Below are 14,865 nucleotides of genomic sequence, written 5' to 3'. Positions count from 1 at the left end.
TAAATAAAATCTTAAAAAAAAAGATTTTGTTTATTTATTTGACAGAGAGAGAGAGAGAGAACGCAGGCAGGGGGAGCTGCAGAGGGAGAGGGAGAAGAAGTCTCCCTGCTGAGCAGGGAGCCCGATGTGGGTCTCAATCCCAAGAACCCGAGATCATGACCTGAGCCGAAGGCAGACACTTCACCGACTGAGCTGCCCAGGTACCTGGATAAACACATTTAAAGATTAAAAATTTTGAGGTGTTATTTCTGGGTTGATCTCTGTAAGCATTAGATATAGTAACAGTCCCACCAACGGTATTTGAGACTACCTGTTTTCCCTTTCTCTGCCCACTAAGCATTAGATATTTAACAAGAAAAAAACCAAAGCCATGCCTTGTTTTAAATGACATTTTTAAAAATCATGAGGGAAGTCGACCACAGTTTCATATTTTCTGGCTACCTGTGTTTCCTTTTCTGTAAATGCTGCGGCTGCTGCTTCTCTATTGGGGGTGAACTCATGTGATCCTGAGGAAATTAGGTCTTCAGCTTGTCACTTTACCAAGACGAACATCGCATTGTTGATTTTAATTGTCTGGAGAAAAGAGACCCGTGGCCAGTGAAGCTCGGGTCGGTCATCATCGTTCTTTCATAAATCCAGGGCCTCTCTTTCATCTACTCTTTCATTCGCTTGGAAATTATTCCTGGAGTAATCCGTTGCTCTGGTTTACTCGTTAATCATTTTTTCACATAGTTATTGAGCACCTGCTGCCTTGGAAATGCCAGGTCCCCAGGGGCAAGGGTGGGGACTCAGAGACACTCGGTAGGGATGACTCTCCTTGCCTGGTGGGGGTACCAGTCCTGTACATGATGCCTCAGGAACTCCTAGCCAGAGGGGTGAGGGAAATGGCAGGGGAGGCTGTGATCTAGGGAGTCTTCCCAGAGGTGGTGTCAGAGGTTGGGTATGGAGCAAGGGTCCTACAAGGGAAGCAGAGTGAGGGAAGGGAGAGTGTATTATAGGAGAAGAAAATGGTATACACAGAGGCAAAGGCAGAGCCTCAGGCTGGCACGAGGGGGGCTGGAGCAAAGGATTTTTCTTAAAGGCGATTAGCAGGGGATAATATGGGGCTGGGGTAGGGGTGTGTGTCTGCTGGGCTAGTGCCTGAGGACCTCCCTCTGTGACCGCCCAGAGTAGGGTGAGGAGAGCTGCTGTGCCTTGGGAAGATCATTCTGCCAGCAACATGGAGGACGGATGGAGGGGAAGAGACAGAGGCAGAATCTTCAGTTAAGGCTGTTGCAATAAAGAAAGAGCATGAGGAGAGTCTGAGTTCTCAGGGGAGTGCGGGGCTAGAAGCTGAGGGGCCGGGGGTCCCCTCCCTACTCTGCCACTGGCTTATCCAGAAAGGTCAGAAGGCCTTCTTCTCTCAGAAAGCGTGGCCCCAGCTCTGTGTCATCCACAAATCACCAGCTCTTTCTGGAACATCCCCTGGTTTCCAGAGGCTCCGCTAGGTGTGGGGGCAAAGGGAGTGAGCAGGCATGATCTTGGCGCGACCGGAAGGAGGCCGGGAAGGGCGGATGGCACAGGAAACTGCTGGAGAAGAAATGAGCTGCTGAGATAATCTCTTTGTTTCTGCTTCACTCTTTTGACAGCTGCCAAGCAACTCCATCTTCTGGGTGCTCCATAATTTTCCTGAGGAACGAGAATTTGCAAATTTTTGTCACAGCCTGTGTTACTACGGACTTTTGTGCATGACCCTTGAGCATAGGTGAGTGTGTTCCTGTAGGGCAGTTTCTTGGTGGCGGGAGTATATGTGCTGTAGATTCTGGTAGCTTTTGCTAAATTGTCCTCCCCAAGGGGCCTCCCGATTTTTTGGATGATTGAGGCCCAAGGAAATTAGGTTGCTCGCCCAGGGCCATAGCAATGACATGATTTTGTCAGGCTTTGAGTCACAGTGGTTCTGTCTTCAAATCCCTATTCTTTCCATTGCTCTATGCTATAAATTCCTGGAACTCTTTCCCCATAGCTCTCTGATGTTTCTGTCTTGATCCTTCAGACCATAGCAATTAATAAGAGAAAGTTTGCAATGATAGGGCCTGACGTCTTTGTTTGGGAGACAGCAAAGAAATGGGGGCAGGGGGCTTGAGATTCACTTCAGGGCTGGCTCTGGGTGGGGGACAGGGCACCCCTGCCCCAAGATCCAGCCAGGGCTGACAGCTCAAATGTGGTATGAGGAAGGCAGGTGAGGCTAACAAGGAGCCCTGGGGGCTCCCTGGGAGGACTGGGAATTTCCCAGACAGTCTGCACCTCAATCAGAAAAATCTTTGATATGGGGTTGTCAGCTCCAAATTCATCCTACCAGCTGAATTACCGTGGGTCCTTGTGACATCTCTGCGCAAGGGGTGGTGGTGAAGAAATTGGGGTCAAAAGCATTTTTCCCGGGTCTCATGGGATTGAGTTGTAATTCTCAGCTTCTCCTCCTTTTTGCTTCGGCTCATCCTCCCAGCTTCCACATGTCATTCTTACAAAGACGTGAAGTGACAATTCACAAAGTTGGGCGCTCCCACAGTGACGTCCCGCCTCCCTTGGTGCCTGATGCCATGGTGAGCTGGAGTCAGACAGCCAGAGCTCCTATCCTGGCTCTCGGTCTTCAGATCCCCCGGCAAGTGATTCAGCTTCTTGTCATCTGTGAAATGACAAGACCAACAGACCTAGTCATAGGGTTGCCATGAAGATTAAGTGAAATTGGCATCCTTTTCCCTTTTCCAGACTCTCCAGGTTGCTCAGGTGGTGGCTTCTGACTTTTGGCCCAGAGGTGAGTAAGGATAAAAGCATGCACAGCCTTGAAGGAATGCCGACCACATGCTAGGCAGTGTTCTAAGTCTTTACGAGCATTGCCTTAATTTTCCATTGCTTTGGAACAACAAATTGGCCCAAAACTTAAGCAACATATATCAAACACTATTTTATAGCTCTTGTAGTTTTTGTGGATAAGATGTCTGAGAGCAGCTTAGCTGGGTGGTTCCAGCTCAAGGTCCCCCGTGAGGCTGCAGTTAAGATGGTGGCCAGGACTGCATCATCCGAAGGCTTGTCTGGGGCTGGAGGGTCCATCATTATTATTATTATTATTATTATTCTTCTTCTTCTTCTTCTTCTTCTTCTTCTTCTTCTTCTTCTTCTTCTTCTTCTTCTTCTTCTTCTTCTTCTTCTTCTTCTTCTTCTTCTTCTTCTTCTTCTCCTCCTCCTCCTCCCTCTTCCTCCCTCCTCCTCCTCCTCCTCTTCTTCTTCTTCCTCCTCCTCCTCCTCCTCTTCCTCTTCTTCTTCCTCTTCATCCTCTCCTTCCTCTCCTTCTCCTTCTTCTCCTTCTTCCTCTTCCTCCTCCTCCTCCTCCTCTTCCTCCACATCTTTCTCCTCCTCCTCCTCCTACTTCTTTTTCCTCTCCTTCTCCTCCTTCTCCTTTTCCTCCTTCTCCTCCTCTTCCTTCTTTTTTTCTTTTTAAAGATTTTATTTATTTATTTGAGATTGAGAAAGCATGAATGTGGGGGAGGAGCAGAAGAAAAGGAAGAAGCAGACTTCCCACTGAGCCGGAAGCCAGATGCAGGGCTGGATCCCAGGATTCTGAGATCATGACCTGAGCCAAAGGCAGATGCTTGACAGACTGAGCTGCCCAGTTGTCCACCCCCCACCAGGAGGATCCATTTCTAAGATGACTTTCTCACAGGCACAGCTCATTTGGGCTGGATGTCAGCAGTAGGCTCTCTCGCTCCTTGCAAAGCGACCTCCTCGCCAATTCAGAGTGCTGCTTGAGTGTCCTTGTGACCTAGCGACAGGCTTCTCCTAGAGTGAGTGCTCCAAGAGAAGAGACTGGAAGTTGTAATGTCTTCTAGGACCTAGTTTCAGAAGTCTCATAGTCATTTTTGCAAAATCCTATTGGTCACACCAATCAGCCCCTAGCAAGTGTGGGAGGGGACCACACAAAGACACAAACACAGGGAGGTGAGGATCACTGGAGCCATCTTGGAGGCTCATTCAGCCCCTGCCATGTGCCCAGAGAGGCTTAGTTAGAAGAGACTACGTGTAGAAGGAGTTGCCGCCATGTAGGAGACTCAGATCTCAGATGTCATGGAGACAGCGCTCCACGCCAGCATGTGCAATGTGAGGGTGGTGACACCTTGGCCAACAGTGGCCATGACTCTGGTGGAGAAGCCCAGTCAGGGGTAATTCATGAATTGTTCCTGGCTGTGCTCCTTCTGGGCTGGAATCTTTGGCCCTGCTAGAGATTCTGAGAGCTACCAAATAAAATATGCTTGATGGCTTAAACTAGCTGGGAAGGGTTCCATTATCGCCACAAAAATCACAATGACTTCTACAAATGTTCAGAGCACCAGGGGAATATTATTCTCTCGGGCTGAATACAGTGAGTAAGAGAGAGCCATCCGCATAAAGTGATGGCCGGGGTGCCTCATCGTCTTAGGTTTTATTAACAGAAACATAGCAACTATGATAAAGGAGGTGAGAATGTGTTTCTATTTGGCACTGGTAGGAGACAACAGGAATATTGTGTCTGGAGACTATTTTTTGAAGGGAGACAGTGACAAATTAGAGCATGCTTGGAGGAGAGAGGCCAAGATGGAGGAACACAAAACCGTCACCCGTGAGACCTCGGGAATGTTTTCCCTAGAGAAGAAAAGGTACCAAGGAGCACATGGAAGTAATTTTCATGGTGCAGAGGGTTGGACAGACTCCAGTTCAACTCCTGGTCACTTCCTCTGTGTGGTACGGACAAGGCCCCTAGTTTCTCTGAGTCCTTTATGGTCACACCTGGCACATAGGAAATGCTTATAAGCCCCCTTCCTCTTTACCCTCAGCACCAATGAGAATATAAGAGCAGCTTTGCACTCGGTCTGAATATAGAATACGGGGTGTGAGTGGCTTGTCTTTGGAGAAGACTAGGGACAGGCTAAATGACCCACTGGGCTGTCTACCCTCACTGAGACCTTCTGGAAGGCTGTGTTCCAAGCTAAGCATGTGATAGGCATTTTCTTGCTTATTCTCATTATCAGTCTTAGGAAGCAGGGGCTACCATGTCCATTCTACAGAGGGAAAGGGAGGCTCGTAGAGGTTAAATAGCTTGCCATTCTGAGTGGCCATGTCAGAATTTGAACCCAGCCTTGTCTGAATCCAGAGCCTGTGCTTGGAATCCCTATGGTCTGCTGAGAGTGGAGGAAAACAGGGGTGGCAGGGGAGGGTTAGAGCAGGGGAGGACAAGCATTAGGAGGCGCCAGCAGAGATATGAAGACGCATTCAGAGCTTCAGGATCCTTTGGTTTCCTCAGGGCTGTGAAAGAAAGTTCCTGGCTCAGGCCGTGCCTCCAGCCCAGACTCCCAGCCCCCTGCAGGATGTCTGGCACGACTTGCACTTCCCGCTCCTGCACGCGGGGAAGGAACAGACAGTGGAGAGGCCGGAATGCTCCCCAAAGGCTCAGGCAGGCCCGCGCAGTGGGGCCCCGGGCAGCCGGCATTGTGCAAGCAGGAGAAGCAGGCCCTGGAATCCTTTCTATTCCGGAGAATTAATGAGGAGGACAAAAGGAGCCATTATCCCCAGGGCTGTGGCGGCTGCTGCCCAGGCCTGTGGCCCAGGTGTCAAACGCTGTCCCCACTCTCAGCCTGCTTTCTCCCTTTGTCTGCGGGCACACAGAGGCTTGGCCCCTGCTCCCTTCTCTGACGCTGCCCTGCCCCCTTCGGGCTTGGTCCCTGGCCACTGCTTTTCCAGATTGAACTTGAATCTCTGCAGACTTGGAGAGGCCAGTGTCTGCTGTGAGGGCGATGGCTGGCGGGCCAGCTTTGGTGCCGCTCTCTAGCCCTGGCCATGCCCAAATCTCCCGCCAGCCTGTTCTGGGGGAGGGTTGGGGTAAGCTGGCACTCTGCACAGTTTTCACTGGGCTCCTCTGGGCATTTCCCTTCCCTGCCAGGCCTTCCTGTCCCAGGCCTTGCCTTCCTCGCCTGCACCCCTCCCCCTGCTCCATGCTCCTCCACGACAGCAAAACGGAACCAGCTTTGGGGGGCTTCCTGAGAGCCAGCCCATGGTCCCCACCTTTGCCTTTTCTCCCCCGCCCTCCTCTTCATGCAGGGCTCCCTTCCCACTTGTCCTCACTGGCTGAGTCGTCCTCAGCCTTCAGAACCAAGCTCAGGTGTCCCCTCTGAGAAGGCCTGGGTCCCCCTCCGCTCTGCTCCTTTAGCGCCTGGAGTCGGCTCCCTCCAGCAGTTACACGCCACAGGTGAGGTGGTGGACTCTCGCACAAGGGGTCTCTCGGGTCAGACTGTCTGGACTGAAGTCCCAGCCCTGCCATTTACCAGCTGTGTGATGTTGGGCAAGTCATTTAACCTCTTTGGTTGGATTAACCAAAGAGCCTCTTTGGGCCTCAGTGTACTTGCCTATAAAATGGGCATGACAGGGCTGCTGGCAGGATGACATGAGACCAGACCTGTGGCCAGTAAAGCCCCTGGCATGCATGAGCACCCAGTAGATGGGGCTATGATGGGGCTGTTACCATCGCTCAGCAAGACGTTTATTGAATACATCCTCTGTGTGTTGGTGTCTAGGCTTGGCCGGGGACACACAAAGAACGAGATGGATACCGTCTTGCTGCTTAAGGAACTGTGTACCCATGGGCCTGGACACCTCACAACCCCTGGAATACAGGTTGTAGGCGAGATGGGAGAGGTACCACAGAACAACACGTGGAGAGGGGAGTGGTCCGAGATGAGTCCTGTGTCCACTCTGTTGGGAGAGATCCCTGTCTTCCGTGGAAGGTTGGGTTGAGGTATAGATCTCCTATGGGTTCTTTGCCTCTGCTCCTGGCTCTTGAATGCTCAGGAGTGGACAGGGGATGGGATCCAAAGCCAGAACGCTGACTCTTCCTTGCTTCATCACATTTTTCTTGTCTCCAGTCTCATCCTCCCTGGCACAAAAGCATACATCTCATCTTCAGAAGCAAGAACCTGAACTCTCCTTTGAGGCCACACACCTCTCTACCCCATTTCTTGGTTTCCTTTTCTAGATTACTTCCTCCACAGACTGGTCTGTCCCTTCCCATGCTCTCCTCAGGCCTGTCCCACCACTCTTCGTCCCCTCCTAACTAGACTGATTGAGGTCTCCAGGATTTCCTTGCTGCCTGAACCCTTGGAAATTTTCATTCTCGTTTTCCTAAAGCTTGGACCGTGACTTGACCGGCTGATCACTTCCTCGTTTCATTAGTTTTCTGTGGCAACCGCAGCAAATCACCATGGATTGCCTGGCATTGGATAACACAAATTTATTATTTTACAGATCTGTAAAATCTGTAGGTTAAAATCTGTAGGTTAGGGTCGGAAAGGAGTCTCATTAGGCTAAACTACAGGCTGGGCTGTCTCTGTCTGGAAGCTCTGGGGGGAGCTTTCCATTTCCTTGCCCTTTTCAGGTTCTAGAAGGTTCTAGAGGCTGCTCACCTGCCTTGGTTTGTGGAACATTGAACTTCTCTGGCCATTCCTCTGTTGTCATATCTCCCTCTGACCTTAGCCAGGAAAGGGTCTCTGCTTCTAAGGCCCACCTGCAGAATATCATCATCTCCTCACCTCGAGGTCCATAAGCCTGTCACATCTGCACCATCTCTTCCCAGGTTCAGTAACATATCTACAGGGTCCAGGGATTAGCAAGAAGGTATCTCTCAGGGGCCATTAGTCTCCCTACTACACTGATTTAGAAGTTTTTCTTCATTTAGCTTCTAGAACTCCACTCTTTTTTTTGCTCTTAGTGAACTTGGTTTCAGCCTTCTTCCTCCGACCCCTCTCTTGCTCTCCAGGAACCTCACTCAGGCCCTTTGCTGGGCACATGTCCTCGGCTTCTTTTCTCCAGAGTCCGCCGCCCTCCTGAGTTCCAGATTCAAAGACTATGAAAATGCCTGGTTGGCATTTCCTCTTTCCTGGCTGATACGTGCCTCAGACCTTCAGAACCAAACTGTAGATTTTATCCAAATAGCTTCTCCCTCCTTATCTTCCTCATCTTAGGAGAAGGCACCCCCATCCAGCTCGGGCCAAGCACCTGGGAATCGTCCTTGGGACAGGACACTTACTTACCCTCCACTTCCTGACTGGCAGCCAGGCTTATTGACTCGTTCTTCAAAAGACACCTTGGGTCCACGCATTTGTCATCACGGACATCATCGGCACGTGGGGCCAAATCACTTCATCTCGCCTGGGTCACTGCAACAGCCTTCTAGCTAAGAGCCTGCGTCCACCCGTGTCTCCCCCTGCCCCCCGCCCACCATCACCCCTAATTCTGCACGCAGCATCTGGAGCAAAACTTGTAAAATGGAATCAGAGCCTTTGCTCGAATCCTCTGGGAGTGGCAGCTTCTTGTCCCTTTGAATCAAATGCAGTGTCATTGGCATGTCCTCCTAGGCCATACGCTGTCTGACGACTGATATCAGTCCAATCTCTTCTTACACCTGTTACCCCTCACTTCTTGTTCCCCAACCCTACTGGCCCCTTGCTGCTCCTCACATACCACCGACTGTGTTCTTGATGCCAGGTCTTCACACGGCTGTTCCTGGGCTTGGAAGCTTCTTCCAGACACCTATGGGGTGATCCCCTCATTACAGTGGCAGCTTCTGCTCAAATGTCACCTCCTCTGAGAAGCCACTTCTCATGATTTCCTTTGTATCATATAGACATATATATAAATTAATTTATTAATGTATTATCTCTCTTCCGCACTAGACTATAATCTCCATGAGGGCAGGGATTCTATTCTTTTGTTCAATTCCGCATCTATGGAACCTAAAATAGTACCTGGCCTGCCTCATTGGCACCTGATCAGTATGTATTTGTTATCTGAATGAATGAATGAATGGAAAGGGAGACTTCCCCTGGGGAGGAGGAAGTAGCATGGGAACAGGGCTGGTGGGTAGGCTCTGGGTCAGGAAGGACACCCAGGAGGCAGAGACCCGACGCCAGGCCTCTGAGGGAGACCGTGTCCATGGCAACTGAGGCGAGAGGCCAGTGGCTGCTCTTGGGGGGAGGCCAGAGGATGCAAGCAGCTGATGGAGCCTGTGGCGACCCCAGGGGAAGTAGAAAGTCAGTGCCCAGGCTGGCATCTAGCTCAGACACCAAGACTCCTTCCCTGTTTCCACCTCATCGCTCTGGCCGTGGCGGCCCCGGCAGATGGGCTGGTGGCAGGAAGCCGGCTCTCGGCAGACCCAGGCTCCCCTCCGGCAGGGCAGCCCCCCAGCCTTCAGTGCTCAGTGGACGGCGGTGCCCAGCCCACGGACTCCTGGATCAGAGAGCTCGCAGGAGCCCCAGCAAGCGGAGAGCAGTCATCGTGTCGCCTAGAGGGGCGATGAGAATAATAACAGCCGAGTGGCCAGGCTGCCTCTCGCTGTGGGCCGGGAGCGTTAGCTTAGCCCGTCTAGTCCTCACGGCGCTCTGTGGGAAGGGGGCTGTTTGTCCTCGTTTACAAAGAAGGCCAGCCTCTCTGGTGAAGGGCCTTGTCCAAAGTCACATGGCTCCGAGGCGCTGGCACCGGAGCTCAGTCGCCCCCTCTCCTTCTGTTCTTCCTTTGTGTCCTGCCCATGAGTCCCTACGCAGGGACTGGGCATGGGCCCCACCTGCACCTTCTCCTCAGGCTGCCCACCAGAGTCTCCTCTGTTCCCCACGCAGCGTGTGCCGCCGCACACCTTGTCCCTCTGTGAGTTCTTAATTCTGGACCGTTTTGGAGTCCTCTTTTATCCTGCTATTTTGCCAAGGAATACACATCATGAGTTCTTTTGACAAGCGTCCATGGAGGCCCTGCTCAGTGCCAGGGGGCAACGACGAAGAGTCATAACTCCAGTTCTGACTGAGGAGGGCCTCCTCTACGCTAGGCTCTGTTCTCAGAGCTGTGCGTGTCTAGACCCTTCCAGTTCCCGCAACTACCCTCTGGGGTAGAAGATGTCCTTCCCGTTTCTGAGATGAGGACACTGAGAAGCACCAGCTTGGTGAGTGGCAGAGTTGGAACAGAGACCAGCCCATCGGACTCCAAAAGTCTTAGTCACTGGTATACACCAAGAAATGAGGTTTGAGAGAGAGGAAGGGGCACGGTGCTGTGGGGGTGCAGGCAAGGGCGTGATACATTTGGTTGGGTTCCTGTGCAAGTGGACAATGAAGAAGGTAAGTGACTTCACCAGGTAGAAGAGAAAGGACATTCCAGATAGGAACAAAGGTCCAGACAAAAGCAGAGATCTTCAAGTTACTGAGTGGATTCGAACACACATCGGTTTCTAAGCTCCTTGAGTTTTATTTACCTTCATATTTATCTACTCCTCAATAAATAGTTGTGAATTTTTAAAAAACAGATTTTGTCTGGCTTGGCTCCCAGCTTTGGGGCAAGAAAGGAAGAAATGTACATTTGTTGAGGACTGACAAAGCACCACGCCCTTTCACATGTGTGGGTCAGCGGCTCTCAGCACAAGTCTGCTTGGTGAGCTTCTTCTCCACTTTCCAGATGAGGAGACTGAGGTGCAAACAGGAAGTGTGGCCTTTTGCCTTAACTCGCTTCCTGGGCCCATATCCTCCCTGCTTTACCACGATAAGGCCTCTGGAGCTGTTTACACTTCTTGAGGTGACACCTGGGAAGCCAGGGAAGGGGTGTCCCGTGACATCACTTTCTGTTTCGCCTTTGCACTTCCTCTGTCCTCCTCCCCTTGTCCCTCATGACTGACTGAGGCCCTGTGTGCCCAGGACCCAAGAGTCTCCATCCTTTCAGAGTCACGTGGCTGGGAGGACTTTTCAAGGGGATAAGCATTTTTTTTTTCGGCTTCAAAACCAAAAGCTTCCTTTCTTCCTCCTTTTTCTATCAATATTGAAAAGTTGGAGGATTTAGAAAAACCACGTGACCACTGTGTGACTGGGGGCAAGCCTCACAGGCAAGGAGCCTCAGTTTCTAAGAAATGTCAAAGGGGAATCAGAATCATGTTTCCTAAGTGCACAGAGTTTGGATGTACAGATCTGCCCATCGCAGCATTGTCTATGCTCTTGAGAAATTAGAAACGAACTGTGTATCCATCAATAGGGACTCAGTTAAATACATTTGCTACATCCATACGAGGTTCATTAAAAAGTATGATGCCGGGACGCCTGGGTGGCTCAGTTGGTTGGACGGCTGCCTTCGGCTCAGGTCATGATCCTGGAGTCCCAGGATCGAGTCCCGCATCGGGCTCCCGGCTCCGCGGGGAGTCTGCTTCTCTCTCTGACCTTCTCCTAGCTCATGCTCTCTCTCACTGTCTCTCTCTCAAATAAATAAATAAAATCTTTAAAAAAAAAAAAAAAGTATGCCGAGGGGCGCCTGGGTGGCTCAGTGGGTTAAGCCTCTGCCTTCAGCTCAGGTCATGGTCTCAGAGTCCTGGGATCGAGTCCCGAGTCAGGCTCTCTGTTCAGCAGGGAGCCTGCTTCACCCTCTCTCTGCCTGCTTCTCTACCTCCTTGTGATCTCTCTCTCTCTCTCTGTCAAATAAATAAATACAACATTTAAAAAAAAGAAAGTATGATGCTGATCTATATTCATTGAATTAGAAACTTCTTGGCTTACCACAGAATGGTAAAAGTAGTATTTTTTTTTAATGTCAGATGGGTAATGTGCCGAAGCTGTAACAAGCTTTGAGGGAAGCACATGTCACACCGCGGTGCAGACGCCCAATCATCACGTTTATGAACTACAAAAGGATCAGGATTCCACCGGATGTAAAAGATATTTTCTGCTTGTTCTCCTGTTGACTCTCCACCCTCTCCATCTTGTTCTGTGCCCCAGGGGCTTAGGCCTCCAGGAACTACCGTCGATGGGCTTCTATGCCTTCTAACTGCGGCTGAGTTGGCCAATGGGAGGCACCAGCAGTGGGAGGGTAGGGGAGAGTGAGATCAGGGGTCCAACTCTGCTGTTGACTGGGGCTGGCTGTGTCTCCACTGAAGGCTACAGGTCCTCTCAAGTGACCCTCTTCACACAGCTGTGATTTGTAGTAACCACTCCCTCTACCCTTGGCCTTCAGACATATGAGTCACGATGGCTCTCCCTTGTTGCTAGCCCTGGTGTACAGGACCATTCCTCGCCGATTTTCCTAACCTCTACCCAGGCCAATGAAAACAGCCCCTATTAAACTCTGTGCAATTTCTCATTTGAATGTGCCATCTATTTCTACCAAGAGCCCAACTAACACCATAATACAGTCCCAGGCAGGTAAAATGATTTCCATCCCGGAGTCCAATAAGGGAGGTCTGGAAGGATGACCATGAAAACATTATTGTCTCAGTGTGATGGGATTTGGGTGGGATTTTTTTTTCCCTACTTCATGCCTCTGTGAAATTTTTAAACTTTTCTACAACAAGCAGGGATTGTCTTTGATTCCAGAAAAACAAACAAATAAAACAGTTGTTGTAAGGGTCAGATGAGAGCAGGACATGAAAAGTGCTTTGTACATTGGGAGCTACTGTTCACACTTAAGGTCCTAAGGAGTGAGCCAGCTGGTGCAAGGATTTCTAGGGTATTTGCATTAAGGCCTGATTTCCTCACAGAGAGGCTGATTTCCTTTTAAAAAGGACTCAGATGTAAACGGACCGGCCCAGCATCCTTGGCTTTTTCTTTCTGGAGCATCTCAGCAAACAGTCAAGTTCCCAGCATGTCTTCTGGGCTCCCTCCTGCCCCCTGCCTCAGTGACCTGCTGCCTTCCCCAACCCCCACCTCGTTCAAGGGCAGAGACAGCCCGATGAAAGCCAGGGTAATGAACTCACAGTACAACTGCCCCTCTGGTCCCCCGGGTCAGCATGTCTCTGCCAAAATGAAAGAGAGGACTTCCAAAGGAATGCCTTCTTTTTTTCACAAAAGTTGGCCATGAATTAATCATTGTTTATCGGGGCTGTGTGATACTTGGTCCCAGTAATGGTGCTGAGAAATAAATCATAGCTCTTTGGGGGTGGGGTTGAGGAAAGGGCCCAGGAAAGCTGTGAAGAGCTCTTCTTCTAACCCAGGGCAAAAATATCCTTGTTTGCAAGCGGCTGGGAGTGCATTCTGGGCTATTTATAATCGGCTGCCGAGCTAAGGCGTTTCTGCAGCTGGGCCTGGGAGATAATTAGCACAGTTTTCTTCTCAAGCCAGGTCTGCAAAACAGACCCCTCTCCTCTGGTAGCCCACCCCAGCCCACCTGCGCCGGGCCTCCCGAGGCTGACTTCCCTTGCTTGGTTTCAGCTTTCTAGAAAGCAACGGGTGCATTTAAAGACAGAAAGGCCAAACCACCGCGGCTCAGAGATGAAGGCACGGCTTGTGACCCGCTGGCAGATAGATTTGCCCAGAGCAGGACTGTGGAATGTCCGTAGAATTTGGCACAAAGGGCCTTTGAGAGCTGTGGGGAAGGGGCACATGCCACAGGCTCCATTTCCTTCTCCCAGAAGTTGCTCCAGATAGAAAAACAGGGTCCCAGGGAGGGCAAATTCCAAAATTCTCCCATTGTATGTCTTGGCAGGAAGGTGAGCATTGAGGCGAAAGTTCTGGAATAGGGCTCAAAAACCCTGGCTGCCTCTCCCACTACTGCCTGGTGACCTGGAGCAAACCCCTTTATGTCTCTGGACCTTAGTTTCCTTATCTACAAAGGAGGGGAGGGGGAGCTTGGTATTTTTCCCACATTTAAAACTCATTAAAGCTCCTTTATAAAAGCAATATTGCATATTCTATTACATAGAATGGAGTATATAAAACAGGTACAAACATGATAACTGGTTGATGTAGATCTGGGAGGGAGTTGAGACCAGAAGCCCACTCACCTGGCCTCTTTCTCAGCCTGACCGGATTCACGAAGCCTTGGGCTCCTAGAAAGTTTGGTCACTGCTGGCTCAATGGTATCTAACATTCTGAGCTTTGAAATCCATTCATTCATTCCCCCATTCATCCCCCACAAGTATTTACTGACTGTGTCAGGCTGGACTTGGTGTTGCGGATGAAAAGAAGAATAAGAAAGCCATTGTCCTTGCCTCACGGAGTTTGCAGGGTAGTGGGATAGATAGATACTGATTAAATATATGGGTTATAGAAGCATGAATAATACATAACATACAATACATGTGTTTTGTGTATTACATATGATACATATATTTCTAAGACGAGGTTATATTGAAGCCGGTTGGGCCCTAAATCCGATATAACTGGTGTCCTTACAAGAAGAGAAGTGATAGAGAGACAGAGCCACCCGAGAGAAAGCCATGTGATGACCGGAGCATAAATACCACCACAAGCCATGAAACGCCAAGTATTGTCGGCAAACCGCCAGAGACTGGGAAGCAGCAAGGAAGGATCCTTGTTGAGAGAGCCTTTAGCAGAAGCGAAGTGCTGCTGACAACTTGATTTTGGACTTCTAGCCTCTAGAAGCATGAGAGAATACCATTCTACTGTTTTAAGCCACAGAGTTTGTGGTATGCGTTACAGTGGCCCTAAGAAGCAAATAAAATGGACACAAATGCGGTTCTTGTTATTCCCAGTGGTTGCGTTTTATAAAGCCACCACGGGAACATGGAACCATGGCTCCCAGGGAAACGCAGGGTTAGGTTCCCGGGAGCCTCTGGTCACAACATTTCATCCACCAATTATTACATAATCTGGGTTTATGCATGCTTCTGTTGAAAGACATCTTATTTACCATCTATTGTCGATTCATTCATGTTGAATTTATGGCCAACAGCAATATAACTCATGCCTGGACGAATCTTATCCAACGCCTACCTTTCCTCCGCCAGGCACATGGCAGCCTTCTTGGGCTCAGGAGTGCTAGACAACCCTCCAGCCCCATGCTCAGCGGCCTTTTTATTTTTTAATTTTTTTAAAAGATTTTATGTATTTA

The 14,865-nt window shown here is 50.1% G+C and overlaps 1 non-coding gene across 1 annotated transcript; it reads right to left on the bottom strand.

The window, feature by feature from the left end:
- Positions 1-11,608: 11,608 nt before the first annotated feature.
- On the bottom strand, positions 11,609-11,712 carry LOC125099580 (small nucleolar RNA U13). Its single transcript, XR_007127288.1, has one exon. It is a non-coding gene; the product is annotated as a small nucleolar RNA U13 (small nucleolar RNA).
- Between the last annotated feature and the right edge of the window lie 3,153 nt (positions 11,713-14,865).

This window comes from Lutra lutra, chromosome 4 (genome assembly GCF_902655055.1).
Source record: "Lutra lutra chromosome 4, mLutLut1.2, whole genome shotgun sequence".
NCBI lineage: Eukaryota > Metazoa > Chordata > Mammalia > Carnivora > Mustelidae > Lutra > Lutra lutra.
The sequence above is the reverse complement of the archived record's forward strand: the minus strand, read 5'-3'. Positions and strand labels throughout refer to the sequence as shown.